Source organism: Fukomys damarensis, unplaced genomic scaffold (genome assembly GCF_012274545.1).
Source record: "Fukomys damarensis isolate Sample0158 unplaced genomic scaffold, DMR_v1.0_HiC HiC_scaffold_24, whole genome shotgun sequence".
Classification (NCBI taxonomy): Eukaryota; Metazoa; Chordata; class Mammalia; order Rodentia; family Bathyergidae; genus Fukomys; species Fukomys damarensis.
In genome coordinates, this window is record NW_022900936.1 from 6,183,835 (window position 1) to 6,200,954 (window position 17,120).

At 48.6% G+C, this 17,120-nt stretch overlaps 1 protein-coding gene across 6 annotated transcripts in view; it reads left to right on the forward strand.

Moving 5' to 3' along the window:
* Positions 1 to 17,120, forward strand: part of Kcnj6 (potassium inwardly rectifying channel subfamily J member 6) — a 232,191-nt gene that overhangs the window by 191,476 nt on the left and 23,595 nt on the right. The window lies entirely within an intron of this gene.

A 17,120-nucleotide genomic window follows, 5' to 3' on the forward strand; every position in this document is an offset into this window, starting at 1 on the left:
TATATATATATAATCTTTAATGCTCACGGAGGCAGGCAGGAGGGAAGGGAGGGAGGCAGGCAGGCAGGAGGGGAGGGAGGGAGATTCCACTCGGTTTCAGACAGGCGCCCAACACCGGCCGGGGTTCTTTTGCCAGAATCCCTCCCTCAGACTCTCCAACCTGGTTCCAGAACCTTTGGGGAATCTTCACTGCTTCTTGAGCCCCTCCGAGTTCCAGTGTCTCCACAAGAGTGAGACCGCTGTAAAGTTGGAGTACTGTGTTTTTATAGTATGCAGTCATTTCACCCAATTTTTCTAAAAATTGTTATAAGTAAAGAAAATGCGTCTCTGACTTCCTGCACAAGGTGCTTTGATCCCTGAAATGGGTCATACGTTCTTACGTCATGTAGCCTGAGAAGAATAAAAAATGTTATGTCAGAGAGTGACAAAGGGAAGGTCATGAAATGCCTTTTTACAGAGCTCTATAATTCAGGCACTGTGCCCAGTCCTGTGCGTGTGTGTGTGTGCGTGTGTGTGTGCGCGTGTGTGCGTGTGTGTGATTTCTGCTGCGCGCGAGTGGGGAGGGGCCGGGGAAAGGAGGGAAGGGAAGGGGAGAAACGGAATATTCCGCTCAGGATTAAAATTACCAGAATTACAGCACAGCTGGAGATGGGATGAGGAGAGACTGTGAAGGGGAAAATATAACAAATATTGACGGGAGTCCTACAGAACCGTCTTACCCTGGATTGCAAGGCCCGCTGACCGTGGAAATTTCCCCTAAAGTACTGTGCTGCTTCTGCTTTCTTTTCAAAGGGCCCTGGAAAGCTTGCCTCCAACACCGTCCGCAGCCCTTCAACCTCCTTGAGGGCCCCCAGCTGGGCCGGAGCCTGGGCGCCCCGCCAACCCCGCCTCTCCTCCCCGCTATGCTCCACACCCATCAGGACCTCTTCTTCTTCCCCTCACCCCTCTCCCAGCCTAAGCCCCGTGGTCCGCTGATTCGCTGAAGTTCTTGCCCCACTGCCTTCGGTTCCCCTGCCGTTCTTCCGTCCTGCCACCCACGCTCTCTCTCGACTTCTGCCGTCGCCCGTGGCAACCTCAGAGGTTAGCCTTCCTCTTCTACAGGGAACTGGAGCTCAGGGAAACGAATTAACTCACTGCCCATCCTCACGGCCCAAAGGGACAGGGCTAAGTCCAAGCTCACAGTGAGGGCTCCCCTCTGCCTACGCCCGCCCGGTCACAGCGGAAAGCCCAGGGACAGGGGGCAACTGGCACCAGACATCCCCACTGAAAGCGGTGCCAGGCTTTCTCCGAGACCATGCAGGGCCAGAGCCACTGCACCGCACGCTGCCTCTCTAGAGGACAACCCGGTTGTCCAGGAGCTGGTACTCATGCATAACACAGCTTCATTCTTTTCGGTGCCCTACTCAGCCCGCCCCTCCCTGTTCCTTCGATCTTTGGTCCCCTTCCCATTTGCAAAACATCTATCTCCATTTTTCCCCATTTTTTCTTTGTCATTCCATTCCCTTTCCCTTCGCCCCATCTCTTATTCCTCTTCCCATTTGAAAAGGATCTGCATCTTTTATTTGGCTCTTTGTTTAGACTTTGATTTTCTCACATAAAGGAGATCACGTGGTATTTAAACTTGTGTGCTTGGTTTGTTTCACTGAATATTATGGCCTCAAGGTGCAACCTGTTTCCCACTGATGTCACAAATTTATCTTTATGGCATAGTAGTGCTCCACTGCATTGCAAACACATTTTCTTTATCCGTTCATCTAATGATGGGCATAGAGGCTGCTTCTAAGGTTTAGCTTATAAGTTGTGCTGCTGCTATAAACGTGGTTGTGCCTGGGTCTCTGTAATACGACCTCTTTCAGTCGCTCAGGAAGATACCTAGAGGGAGAGAACCTGGGTCAAATGGAATTTCTACTTCAGGTTTTTTAGGTCTCTCCATACTTTTCCCCACGGCCTCACCAGCCTTTGTTGTTATCTGATTTCCTGACAACAGCCTTTCTTTCTGGATTAAGACGGAACCTCGGTGTTGTTTTAACTTGCGTTTTTGTAACGGTTAGGGATGTTAAACATTTTTCATGCACTGACTGGCCACTTGTACTTTTTCTTCTGAGAAGTGTCTGTTCAATTCAGTTGCCCATTTTTTGATGGTGCCTTTTTAAATCTCAGTTAAGAGCGCTAAATCAGAGAGGTGTAAGGAGCTCCCAGTCAGGCTGTTTATAAAAATCTTACCATCACACTTGAAAGACTGAATTCCACCACCATGATCGAAGACTGGGTATCACAGCCCAGTTAAATGTTTTACTAAAAGCCTGGAGGGCAGCTTTCCCCTAAACATCTGGCCAAGGAAAGACGCTATGACATGGTCAAGCAAGGAAGCAAGGCAACCAAGTCTTTTCTGCCTCTTCAGCAAAGGTGGGGTGGATACGAGCAGTGGAGGGCAGAGGGGAGAATCAAGTCGGGTTAGAAGCATCCAGTGCCGCAGAATTTCACAGACCACAGCCTCCCACCGGGTGGAGGAAATCTGGGCAAAATCAAGCGCACCTGACAGGGCCGGGGCATGTGGGACACAGAGCGTAACACCCTGTGACAGGTGACAGCTGTGGTTACTTGAAGTCCCCAAGAGGGGAGGACACGGTCCTAGGGAGAGGGAGGGAGGGGAAACTGAGGGCTGGGCCTTTGTCATGGCTCCCCCGGGAAGGCCAGGCTGGGCCGGATAAGCAGGCTAGGCTTTAGCTGGTTTCAGCCATCCTGGCGGGTTTGGGGGCACCAGGACTGTTCCTGGATGTTGGATACCTGTGACCCAGCATGTGACAGCCCATAAGCGAGTGGCCTGGGCATGCAGGCTGTGGGTTGGTGGGTGTGCGTTTGAAAACTGACCCCAAGAGAAAGTTGCTTGTCTTTCTAGTATTTAGGTCAACAGGAAACTAGATGTCAAAGGCTCAGAACACAGAAAATAAAAGTCACCTTTCGCGCCCTAACCGAGGACAAAGCTGTTTCTGAAGCAGACAATATACCGCTCCCCTTGCCCCACCCCAGTCTTGCACACACACGTGCACGCACACCCAGGTACATGCACACCTCAATCAGGTCTTTCTGTCAGAGGACACACTCAGAAAGACAAAAACAACTTACAGGATCCAAAGAAACGAGCTGAAAAGTAAGAACCAAGCCAGGCTATCGTAAGGACAATGCTGATAGTCTGTGCTTAATCGATGGTGTCATTAAGAGCACTACGTGCTCAGCGCTGTACGGGATACTTGCGTATTATTTCATCTACTACACGACTTGTCCTCCTCGAACTGGGGCCAATGAGAGGGTTTCCATCCCTTCCCTTCAATCTCACACGCACACACAACCTAGTCCACTTGTGTGGAAGGGCTGCTGTTAAAATTAAACTCACTGTGAAGATGCTGTGACCCAGAATCCTGGCACCTGCTGTTCCGGCTCTCTCAAGAGCTCTGTGAGCACTTTGGAATGGGCCGGATCTTCCTCTGGGAGGAACAGGGAGATGAGGGACAGAGATTCACCAGCAGGGAACATGGTGTTCAGTTTCACGTCACCCTTTATGCAACGGAACCATAAATGACCCAGCCATGGGGAATGATTCCCACATCTCCAGGATACTAACCAGCTAGAAGTGTGGTGGACAGGACCCTCCTGTCATCGGCGGGGCAGCACCTGGACCCCCGTGGTGGCGCCTGGGCTGCTGGGGGAGGTGTGGGCAGGTTTGTTGTCATGCCAAGGGTTCACTGGTTCTTGAAAATTCTTGATTCCCGCACAATATCCAAAACCCATACGTGAAATGCTAAACTTGCTCAGTGACATTCTTCACCATAAATGCTCCGGAATGGGGAACGGAGAGGTTAGTTAATATATTTTGCATCGAGACTTCAGAACTGGATTTAGACGAAAGGAGACTCATTCGCAACAGGAACACCCGTGCATTTACAAGGCGGCGCTAACCTGGAGAGCTGGTCCCAGACTCCATAAACAAAACCAAGCTCTGGACAAAACCGGAAAGATTCCAAGTCTGAAGAAAAGTTATAGGGTTCCTTGCTAGACTCGGAAGTAGACTTTTCTCAGTTTCCTTCTTGTTCACTGTTAAAGAACCGGGAACATCCGGCGGACTGTACACTTGGCTAAACTAGTGGACATCTTGGGACATTTCTAGCAGAAAAAAAGAAAAAGAAAAAAAAAAGCATGAATTCATGAGGAAGCTCTAGAAAGGGCTGTCATGGGTCTCCATACACAGTGTTTCCTGGGCCAGGAGTTGCCACCAGAGGAACAGTGCTCCCTTGGGGTACAGCTGAGCCCACCCGTGCCGGCCCACTGCACTTCCAAGATGGCCTGGACACGGGTCAGCCAGTTCACTGTCCCCAAGGTCCAGGCAACTTTCCAAACATACAGGACACAAACACTGATTTTCCAAAATATGCCTAATATTTCAATTTAAGTTTGCGTTTATTAAGTGGCCCACAAGAAGATGCTATTGCTTTTTATAAACCTATCTTGCTTCTTTTTCCTTCCCAGTGGCTATGGCTTGAGTGTGGTCCCCACTAAACTTTGTATGTTAGAACTTTAATCCCCCCAAAGTAGGGGTGTTGAAAGGTGAGAGCGGCCCAAAGTTCTGGGGGTTGTGAGAACGGAAACCTAGTACAGGGATTAATGTGTTTTTAGGGAACTGGGTTGGTGGAAATTTGACCTCTTTTCCTCTCCTCCCCTCCGGCCCGTTTACCCTTCTGCTTTCCACCCTGAGCTGAAGCAGCACAAGGCCCTTACCGGCCAGCACCGCGCTCTTCGACTTCCAGCCTCCAGAATCATGAACCAAAATAAACCTCTTTTCATTATAAATTATCTACTCTCCAGCATTCCGTTAGAGCAACAGAAAATGGACTGAGACATATGCACCGTTTCTGTGAGTCAGTCAAAGTTTTATTTTTTAAAAGCCACTGCTTTTGATTAAAAACCCTTCCAAAGCTGTTTTCCAAATGACTTTGAGGTGAGGATAAGGAGGGGAAATTTGGCTATTGTTTCTCCCGATGCCATTAGCTGTAAGAATCTAAAACACGTCCAAGGCCTTGCGTTTCGACAGGCTCTTAACAAGGCGGAGGACAAACACGGCAAGTTCATCACTGTGCAGAATGACCCAAAGTGGCTCCCAAGGTGCAACATGAATGAAAACATGAACAGTTACAAAAAAGCCATAAAAGTGAGGGCTGGTGGACCGGGCCTCAGAGCTGCTCGGGTTTTAGTGACTGTTCTCTAGTTCCTCTCTGCTCCTGGAACATCAGACAGATCCACAGCCCTAAAGAGAAGTCAAGGAGTGAGGTGACATGTTCGGTTCCCTTCCTCGAGTAAATTACGTGGTCACTGAATGGAGCCTTGGATGCATGCGTCTTACACAGCAAAGACTCAGCTCAGTTCGGGAACCAAATGCTATTTTAATAAATGGTAATGACTTGATACTCATTGGCAAACGGCACGCGTTCTTGCTCTCTGCCTGCCTGCAGCCTTTAGGACACCTTTCTCCTCTGCACCTTTCCAGGTGACTTCCCAGAGGCAGGTCTACAGATGTAGCCCAGGACCATGGGGAGAGGGAGCCCACAGCTTCCCTAAGAGGCCAAGTTTAGCCGTTCTTAAAAGCATCCCGCATGGTGTCACCTTAGTCCAGAGATTGTTTGCAAATGGTGGTTGCAGACTCCAAGACACACGTGGGTCCTGCCACCCCACGGGGCCCTCCCACCTCCCACCTCCCGGCACCTGCCCATCCCCTGCCCTCTGCCTACTCTAGACATCTTCCCGGCCCTCCAGCCCACCCTGGCTGTCACAAGCTCTCCCGTGAGCCTTGCTCATTCGAAGCCTCATTTGCTCCATTGTTTCCCACCGTGACGGCATCATCCCCCAGCTCGGTTTGTGTCCCTGTGAGAGTATGAAACGCTGGTTACACTCTGGAAGTTTCACACATGACTTTGATGCCCTAATGTTTTTTTTGAGCGCTTACCATGCTCAGCTCCAGACACCACTCCACAGGACCGATGCCATCCCTGCTCTGAGTTTACATCTACCAAAGACCACAGGCATTTTATAAAGAGCTACAAATGTGAACAGAGCAGGATGGCGCGTGCCAGTAACCCCAGCACTCGGGAGGATGAGCTGGAAGGACCACCACGAGTTCAAGGCCAGCCTGGGCTATGTAGTGAGTTCCAGGCCATTGCCAGACCCTGCTCCGAGACAAAAATTACAAATGTGATGACATCCAAGAAGGGTTAGTTGAGTGAACAGAGGGAGGTGGGAGAGGAGACCACTGAGCCAGGGGAAGCAGGAACCCCAGGAGAATCCTGTCACGAGTTTGGACCTTATTCTATGAGCAAAAGGAAATCACTGAAAGGCTCTAAGGCAGGCATTGAGCAGCCCGGTCTGCTCGGTTCCAAGATGACACCAGTGGCTTTGGAGGCTGGAGGCAGAAGGCCAGATCACAGGAGCATGAGCCAGGTGACAGCAATGCAGGGACAGGAGCGGAGGTTCAAGATGTATTCCCAGCCAGGTGTGGTGGTACATAGCTGTAAACCCACTGGTCCTTCCCGGAGATGGTTCTGGAAACTCATACCCTCTCTACCCAAGGGGGTACTGGCACAAACAAGGTATAATCGACACATACAATGAACGTTTAAACTTTTAAAGCTGTATCACAGCCAGGCATGGTGGCACACACATGTAATCTCAGCATTCAGGAGGCTGAGACCGGGGGATCAGGGTGAGCTCAAGGCCAGCCCAGGCTACAAAGTGTGACCTTGTCTGAAAAAAATTAAAATAAAAATAAAACTTTACCACAATGAAAGACACATTCTATTAACTCCCCTCAGAATCCTCCCTCTCACTCCGTTCACCCTCCTCCCATCATCCTGGCCCCTTCCTGCAGCAGCTCTGGAGTCCTCTTTCCTGAGTGTCTTTAATTGTGCTGTCCTGGCTGCCTCGATGTCCTGAACCAATTCAAAACATTTCCCTTTCGTGGTCATTTTGACTTTGGGGAAGAGCGGACGTCACACGGTGCCAGGTCCGGTGAGTAAGGTGGATGACGACACGGCGTCCTGTTTTCACAAACTGCCTTTCCGTTGGATGGCAGCGGCAGTCAATGTGATTCTGATTACATCTCATAAAGACACTCATGACAGAGGACTTCAGAACTGCTTCAGAAAGCGCCCAGAACTATGGGGTAACTCTGTTGAAAGAGAGGGTAGATTCTGAGGGTCACTGACAGAACAGTGTCTGTCACCGTAATAATTATTTTTAGTTTCAATTTGCACCGTGGCACACTCAGCTCAGTTGGAGCCTCAGGAGTGTAGCCCAGCCTCGGGCTGCCACTGGGTCCTCACAGTGGCACTTCTCCAGCACCGGGGCTGTTTGACCAGCCTGAAGTCCTCCAGAACGCTAGAAATGAGCCCAAGTCCTTGGCTCTCCCAGCTCTCCCTCAGAGTCTCTGGGATTTCTCCATCTTGGCCTTCTTCCCACGCAAGGGCAGGTGTTCTGGCCCCTTCTTGAAACCTGGGCAGTAAGACATGGTCACACCCCCAGCACACCCTCACAGTCTCCTAAGTGCAGTGCACATTTATCTGCACTCTCAGTGGGACAGGAATCCTTCGGGTCTCCTGGCTGTGGCTTCTGGAACTCCCAAAGCCTTTGTTTTTTCTCCACAAAGCTTTGTTCCTGTGAATTAAATCCCAGGTTTCCAGATTGCTATGGGCTGCAAGAGTGTGACTTAAAGTGTGTCACAGTTGACGGATCCCTTTCCTTCCAGTCTGTCTGTGCCCACCCTTCAGAATGTCTCTCATAGACATCTACAAACACCGGGTCATGAGAACCTCATGTCGATCCCATTCCCAGCGATTTCTCTGCACATGTTCATTTGTACCTCCAGGAAGACCCAGACTCCAGGGTAGTAGTCTAGAAAGTCAGGTTTCCTTGACCAACAGCCAATAAGGACCAATCACCGTAGATTGTCTTCAGGACAGTTGGAAGTTCATTCACTCATTAGCATTTTATAAAAATTTACTCCCAGTGGTGTGGAGTCCTCGGACCTCTCCTTCCACTCGATGGTGAACTTCTTGAGGCCAAGAACTCACCAGCAAACCTTATCACCATGCACAGTTTGGCACCCTGTAGGCATCCACAAAATTCTTGTTGAACTCATGAATGTATGAGTCTCTGTAGTTGGCTTTGGTCCAAGAGCAGGTCAACAGTCCAGGTGACTACAGAAGGTGACGCCGAAGGGCAAACCGGTACCTGGGCCACTCTGATTATTTTAGGGTGCTGGTGACAACCTGGCTTGAGTAATCACAGGGCTTGCTGCCTCTCCCTAAAACGAATTTCATGGACAGATGAGGCAACTCCTTGCAGTCAGCTTCCTGTGGCTACCTCACCTCACAGTTCCAATAGGGCCACCAATGGCCATCCAGGCTGTGTGTGTCCTTGTTCACATCCCGGGGAAGGTTCTCCCCTGCCAGTTACTTCACACAATGGTCTCTAAGTTCACCCCGAATGGACCACGGACATCTCAGGTGCTAAGTGGGACCTCAAAGTCTATGGGCCACAACGTGGGGGTGGGGGGCCTAATAAATTCCGGGGATGACAGCCATGTGCTCACGGGTGATGGGGAGGGGATACATCCTGAAATGCATTGCTAGGTGACCACAGAGGGTACTTACACAAACTAAGGTGACTACATCACTGGTGACCTACTCCTATGGGGCCATCAGCATATACATGGTCTGTTGTGACCAGAATGCCATGGTGTTGTACATGACTATGCTGGGAAGAAGGAAAGGAAATAGATGTAGGGCAACACTGCAAACAGACACTCACTGAAACTCCGTGACTATCCCCGTCTAAATTGTTTCTCTGGACAGATTGTTCACCACAGAAAATGTCGCATCGCCCTATCTCCCCTCCTACTTCACATAGGAAACGCGCAGTCAGAAACTTCCCGCCACGTCACACCCGACCTATTCCAGTCCACCCTGGGCCCCTCCCCTACTCACCTCAGCCACTTGCCCTGAATCACGAGAAGTCGGTCAGCTCTTCTCCGGCCTACCCGACCCCGCGCTCACCAGCGTCTAACCAGGGTCAGACCCACACCACGACAAACCTCACTGGTCTCCCACCCTCCCCGACACTAGCCTTCTCTCCTCAGTCTCCACAAACTTCTCGATACCCACCTTCACCCCATTCCTCACCGCCAGGCCCTGCACCAGCTCCCTCCGCACCACTCGCTACGCTGACAGTGACCACCATGTCTGAGTCCTGCATACATTTCTCAATTTGGGACAGGCTTATCCTGCATCAGTCCTGGATACTGTTAATACTGCCTTTCCCCAAACACTCTCACACTTGGCCTCTGACACCCTGTGCTCTCAGGCCATTGCTCCTCTCTTAGTACTCGAGGAACTCCCCCCCCTCCTCCTCCCCCCCCCTCCTCCTCCACCTCCTCCTCCTACTCCTTCCTTTTTTAATTGTTTTATAGAGACAGGGTCTTGCTATGTACTTCAGACTGGCCTTGAACTCTCAGCAATCCTCCTGCCTCAGCCTCCTGAGAGCTAGGATAACAGGTGTGTGCTTAGCCTTCCTTTCTCACCAAGTACCCTTGCCTAGGCAATCACCGGGCCTTCGCTCCTTGCTGTGTGTTGGGCCCATCCCACTAGATATGTCTTACCTAGACTGCTTCTGTGGTTTGGGACCAACTCATCCCCAAGGCCTCCTCAATATCTCTTCATGTCTCCAACTCACAATAAACTTAGCATCTCCAAACCAAACTTCTAATCTTCTCACAGTCAAGATTCTCGGTGGGCCCTGAGCATCATTCTCGGCTCCTTCCTCTACCTCGGTCTCATCTAAACATTGGACCCCTGACTTACAAACTCAATTCGTTCCTGAGGGCCGGTTGTAACTCACTTTCATCAGTGAAGGCTCAGGCTCCTCTGCACAGCCTTCAGAGTCTCTCTCCTGCACACAGCAGATCTCAGTGTCCTCAGAGAGATGCTGGCCCGGGACTTCTCAGTGAGCCCCGCACAGGACAGGATGCTGTCCTGTTCCTTCCAGAGCTCTGAGGGTTAGATCTGTGCCTGAGATCATCCGGAAGCACAAGCAGCCAGCATTTGGGTCTTAACTCATGACTTTGGTCATAAGTTAAAACTAAAATTCCAGTCATAACCCAAGTTGTTCATGTCGGGCTGGTCGTAACTCGAGGGTCCACTGTAATTCACCACAGGGGACTGTCCAGTCCCTTCACCGCCACAGATTTTTTTGGAGTCCCAATACTGCCATCTCCTCTTTGTTCCCTGAAGTCACTTCCTGTCTGTTTCCAATGTACTTACTTAAACTCCCTCCACGGCACGTTCCCCTCTGCAGCCAAAGCAATACTCTTATTTTGGGCCAGGCCCCCTCACCCGGACCCAGGATGCCAGCCCTCTTTAAGATTCTTCAACACCCCAGGAGCCCTCCTGCCATGGATCTTCCTCGTGCAGGCAGCACCCCTCTGCCCACAGGGCGCTCACTCTTACCCCGGTGCACCCACCCCGGGACTCATCCTTCACATCTCAGAGCAAAATCACAGCCGGAGAGACATTTCCATGAACTCCCACAGCAGACCCCTTTCACAGAGTCCTACACAGGAAGCTGCCTTTGCACTGCTTTTATCACGGTTGTAATTCTACACTGATTTGAATGTCTGTTCCATTCCTAGCAGACTATCAGTAAGTCCAGCGACCCGAAGACCACGATCATTCTACCCCAGGGCACCTCAAAGTGCCTGGCACATCACAGGCCCTTGGTACATATCTGATGAATGAATAAATGAATTCTGATCCCCTGCATCTTTTTGTCCTCTTAGTTATTAATAAATACGTACTGGATATATTGCCAAACACAGGATGGAGATAAAGTGATGGTTCAGGCAGGGAGTTCCTGCCCACAGGAACCCCCAGCTCCAGACTCAAGAGAAACACAGATATCGACAGTCGCAACTCATGGGCAGCACCAGATGCTGGGAAGGCACTTGAGGGACCTGTAATCCAGTCACAGTTTGAATTAATCCTCACTTCCCCTCCTTCCGTTTTCCTGTAAGCCTCTGCCCACTGCACGCCTGCACGCATTTTCCCTAGCCCACGCTTGCTTTTTTCTTCTGTTTTTTTTTTCCGTCTGTTTTGTCTAAACCTGAGCTTCATCAGCTTCAGCGAGGCGATGACCTCTTCTCCTTTTGTGAACCCCTGCCTGTATATTTAGCTGAAGAGATGGGCATCCAGGAGTCTCACCAGTTTCCCAAAGCATCTCTGACCAAATTTGAGAGCCACTGCCTAAAATGTGCAGAGTAATCTGGACCATTCGTTAGAAGAGCTTCAGATATGGAGCCATCAAGGAGTAGTTTGAAATGTTCAAAGAACAGCTAGGCACGAAGCAAACCAGACATCAATAGCAAGACCGGGCTCACCACGGCTCGTCCTGAGGCCTTTGTTCCATGAAAGACTCAGCAAACAACAAAACACTCCTGAAAGGGACAACCTGCTGGCCACTGCTGCTGATTCTCCAAGGAAGGTCGCATTGCCTTCTCGTTGCTCCCCACAAGGAAGAGAACTGCTAGTGGGTTACGCGGACAGAGCCAGTATTAAATGCTTCAGGTGCAGGACAGCCTCGAACCTCCGGCCTGCTCACCATTCTCCACCGTGACTGTCAGGCAGGTCACGCTGACACCCTGGGCCTGACCACCACAGCCTGGCCCTCACACGGCTTGTTGGCACGCAGATCCCATTTGCTGAAGAAGGAAACAGGCAGATTCGGTGACTTCCCATGCCTTAGGCAGAAGGAGGCCAGTGTTCAGGTCCTCATCCCAAAAGCATTCTCTCTGTGGGGGGAGGGTGGAAACGCGACTGTGCACGTGTTACCAACCAAACACAGGAAAGCGACAGCAAGTGGACACAGACGGGGAGAGAGCACGGTGCGGTGGACACAAAGCTTTTCTGAAGAGATCCTGTGAGCCTGACAAAACTTTTGAACAATTCCGGTAGTCCACACACTTAAAAAAAAGTGACAAAAGCTAATCCTAAAAGGAAATACAAAACAGAAAGAAATGATCCCAAAAAAGAGTGAGTTCAAGTGACTTTTGAGTGCAGTACTTTGATTGTATGAGCTCCATGGGAATATTGTAAGGTTACAAAGAATGTTTCCATTCTACCTCCTCGGTGTACAGTTGATGGTGTCAAAGGAACAAAGAACAGCTGTACAATTAACAAAAGGTCATTTATTCAGATCATGAAAAGAAACCTGCTCCCAACAAAGTCTGCTACTTCAAAAGGACAGTGGGTTTATGGAGCAAAGGACAGAAGTCTTAAGATACTCTTTGGTGCCAGGGATTTAGCTCTATGGCTCTGCTGCCTGCTACACAAGCGCAAAGACCCAAGTTCGATCCCCAGTACTAAAAAAAAAAAAGATACTCTTTGGTGAGTGTTCTACTAGGGTGGAATTTTTTGGAAGTAAGGTAGCTTTCTAATAAGCACTGAGGCATATTTGGAAGTCTCTGATTGGTCCTTAAAATCCTGGTACATATCTTGGGCTTTCTAGGGTCCCATGGATCTTCCTGTCTCAACTAGAACATCTGGTCCCCAGCTTTGAGGTCTGAGGCTTGTACAGTCATTTGTTATATTAATTCCAAAACAGTTGCATGTGTTTTTTTAGAATAGAGCCTAGGACAAAGACATAGATTTGTAGGGGGACTCAGGTTTTCACTGTTAGAGAGAGAGAAATATAGAATGGAACAAATAGAAGAAAAATCCTTCTGCTTGAGGTTTGATTTGAGGACATCTCATGATTTCTTTAAAAATAATGAACATTGCTTGGTATCTCCGAGTAATTTTCCGACAACAGTAGCCAGTGCCCCGGTTCTTGGGAAAGAATGAACAGTATCTGTGTGGAGGGCAAGGTAAGCAAGCATGGGCTAAAAGGAGAGCTGGTAAGCAGTGCCCGGCAGGTAGGAGGGAAAGGCAATTTGCAAATGGAGGGTAGGGCTTGGTTGACCGCAGTTACCACCAGGGGCCTTTGGCTCTGATCCTGCTCTGCACTCCGTTTTACGTCACACACTACCCACCACTGTGGTTGATGTGCGGCACCAACCCTTAAGTGTGGGGCCCTCCAAGAATTACAAAGTTCAAAATTAACACCTGTCTCTGAATATAGAAATCAGACCGTAGCTCTGGAGCGTGACTCCCGGTACCCATTCGCCTGCTCAAGCTGCCACGACAGAGCGGACTGAAACCACAGACATTTCTTTTCTCCAAGTTCTGGAGGCCAGGAATCTGAGAACAGTGTGCCCGGGGTCTGCCTGGCGAGGCGCTGCCTTCCCGGCTTCCTGGCTTCTGGCTTCTTGCTCTGTGCCCGGTCCAAGCTCTGGTGTCTCCTCCTTTTCCTGTGAGAACAGGATTAAAGGGCCTAATTCTGACCTCATTCACCTTGACTGCCTACCTAAAACCCAGTTTCCAAACAGTGTCACACAGGGGGCCAGGACTTTGAGCTATGAATTTTCAGGGCAGACACTGTGTAACTGGCTGTGGTGGCACACGCCTGTAATCCCAGCCCTCGGGAGGCTGAGGCAGGAGGATCGCTGTGAGTTTGAGACCAGCCTGGGATACACAGTGAGTTCCAGGAGAGTCTCAACTGCATAGTGAGACCCTGTCTCAAAAAAACCAAAAAACAAGTGGTGAGGGAAGTTTCTGTCCATTTTACTTTTGTAATCTCATGTTGCAGGTGATGTTGCTTCACTGTCTGGACCACTGGCTTTACCCAGGGGTCTCTGAGCCTGGCCCTCCTTGCATTGCTGTTCTTCACACAAACTCTTCCCATCCTGTCACTGAGTCTAAGAACAGGGCTTTTCCTACTAAATCCTGACTCGAAAGGGCCCGCGCCGCCGGTGCCTGTTATAGATTCCTTAGCTGTGTCGCAGGTTCTTCCCCGGTTCCTAGATGGGATGGGTCTAAATCACTGCCCCGGCCAGGAATTTAGCTCAGTGGTTCCACCGCCTGCCTTGCAAGTGCGCCACCACACCACACCCAGCTCCATTGCTTTCTTTAAATAGTATTTGTGATTGTCCTTAAACAATATCATTCACTGACATACTTATTTTAAGCATTCTCTACTTCTCCTTACAGGACTTGCCTTTTCACTCAATACTGTGTCTAGGATTCACCCATACTGTACCCCCCCCATATATACTTTATTCATTTTTATGTCTTAAAATTCCACAACATGGTTGGTTGTGGTGGCACACGCCTATAATCCCAGCACTGGGGAGGCTGAGTCAGGAGGATCACCATGAGTTCAAGGCCAGCCTGGACTACATCATGAGACCCTGTCTCAAAATAAGTAAATACATAAATAATATTCCATGACATGAATATACAGCACCTCTGCCAACTTATGATCAACAGTACTGCTGTGAACACAGTTGGTGCCTGTGTTTCCTGTTACCCATACAGAGTAAGTATGTTCTGGGCTCTAATAGGTTAAGTCCCTATAATTTATTTTTCTCCAGCAGTATTTTGGCTCCTGAGTATTTACATTTCTTTATCGTTTATTAATCTAATAAATCCACGTTTAAAATAGTTTAAAAGTAGGGCGTGGTGGTGCACACCTGTAATCCTCACACTTGAGAGGCTGAGGCAGGAGAATCATCATGAGTTTGAGACCAGCCTGGGATACATAGTGAGTTTAACAACAGCCTGAACTATGTAGTGAGACCCTGTCTCAAAAAAACAAAAGTAAATAAATAAATAATTTTTTTATAAATTTAAGAAGTGGTTTGTTGGAATTATGTTGATTCTGTAAAGTGATTTGGGAGAAAACTGACATCTTTAGTGTGTTTAATCACACTACCCATAAACATAATATATCTCTACTTATTTAAATATTCTGTACTGTTTCCCAACAGGCTCCTCCTCCTCCTCCTCCTTTCTTTTACTGTTGAGCCCAGGAATGAGCTACATCATCAGCCCTTTTTTACTTTTGATAATAATAAACTACTAAATTACCCAGACTGGGCTTGAATTTTCTGTCCTCCTGCCTCAGCCTCCCATCATGCTGGCTGGGATTATGCATTTTCTTCTTAAAGCTTGTATACTTCTACTGGTTCCTAGGATTTGTTCCAAGTTACTTATTTTTGCTAAAGGAAATGGGAGGGTCTGATTTTGTTGTTATCTTGTCATTGCTTTTGTTTGGTTTGTTTTTTTTTTTCTTGGTACTGGGATCAAACTTGGGTCCTTGCACTTGAGAGGCAGGCAGCAGCACCACTGAGCTAACTCCCAGGCCCTCTAGTACACTGTTAAATAGGAAAAGTGACAGCAAGCATTTATATGTTGTTCCTGACTTTGAATGAAATGGTTCAAACTTTAATCATCATTGCCATTCAGAATAATGTTTACATAGGTTTTTGGTAGATATAAGTAGTCTTATCCTCCACATCATTTTAAATTTTTATCGTGAATAAGCATTAATTTTATCAAATAAATTTTCTGAATATATTAAAATTATTTTCTGAATTTGTTGGTGATATATTACACAACCCTCTTCCTAATGTTAAAACACTCTTGCATTCCTAAGAAAAACCCAATTTAGTTGTGACATATATTTTCTTTATTTTTTCCCCAAATACTGACTTTATTTTTAATATAAAAAATGCAAATTTGGAAACCCACCCTTCTTTTGACATATCTTTTCTTTTTTTGTTTTGTTTTGGTTTTGTTGTTGTTGTTGTTTGAGACAGGGTCTCACTATGTAGTTGAGACTGACCTGGAACTCACTATGTAGGCCAGGATGGTCTCGAACTCACAGTGATCCTCCTGTCTCAGCCTCCCAAGTGCTGGGATTACAGTCGTGCGCCACCATGCCTGGAGACATATCATTTCTTTATATAAACCATTGGAGTTGGTTTCTGAATATTTTCTCTAGGATTTTTTGCACTCATGCAACTGATATCGGCTTAACATTTTCTTTTTTGTCTCTTTTTCTTCCTAATACTACATTATGACTTTACTGTTATCATTGTTATTATTTACCTTATGAGTGGAAAATGATCCTTTTGCATTTCTTGGTTACCATGATTGTCATGATCTCCCCTAAAATGTTTCTTTCAACTTTTCTTTAAATTGACTGCACTTTGTGTGTGCCATTTACTTAGTACAGCTTTATATTTTCTACTAAGTACCAATAAGTTATGCTTTTAGGACACCGTCTACTTCCTCTCTGTGTTAAGAGTGATGTGTAGCACCATCTTTGCTGTAATTTCTATGGTTAGCATCCCCAATACCAGTCCTTTCTGCCTTTCGCATTTTTACTTGACCCCGGTTTCCTCTTCCAGACCGAAGGAGCAATCTCGGTACCCGTGACCCCACTCACCCGTGCCGGCTCCAGCGGTTGCCTAACACGTGTCACCCTGACTCCGGGCCTGGCTTCCTGGGGTGGGCACAAGGCACCAGCTCGGCCTTCCTGAGCCCTTGCTGGCTGGCCTTGCCTTGGTGGGCCCCTTATTCTATCACAAAGAAACGTCTTCACTATGTTTTATACCTCTGTTGGTATAAAGATGAGTATATTAACATTTTCTTCTACCAAAAAGTTCACTTTAACTCGGATTTTAAAAGAAACTGAACCACATTCGTAGGCCCTTTAATGTCTCCTGAGCCCCAGACACTGAACCAACTTCTCTAAAGGAGAAAATCAGCCCCGAATGAGCGAACGGATGTTTGTTTCCCCATGGTTTCATAACCGAGATCTTTGACTCCAGGAAAAAGCAGACAAGCGGCCCCTACATTTTACAGCGAGTCTGTCGGGCGGCTTCTGTTTCTAAGAAGACGGGGTGGGCTCCCTTCCTTCTGCTCCTTCTTTCCAAGCCCTGGTTTCTGGGCTGCCCTTGCCGGGGAACTCCAGGCTGTTTGGACTCCGACGGAGGTGGACGGCCACAGAGCAAAGCCCCACGCACGGGGACCCCTGTGCGCGTGCGCACACTCGCTTTCCCGGTGAGCGCCCAGGAGCGCAGTCCAGGGCTGCTCTCCAGCGGCGCCCCGCTTCCGGGCTGGAGCGCGCATGCGCCCAGCAGG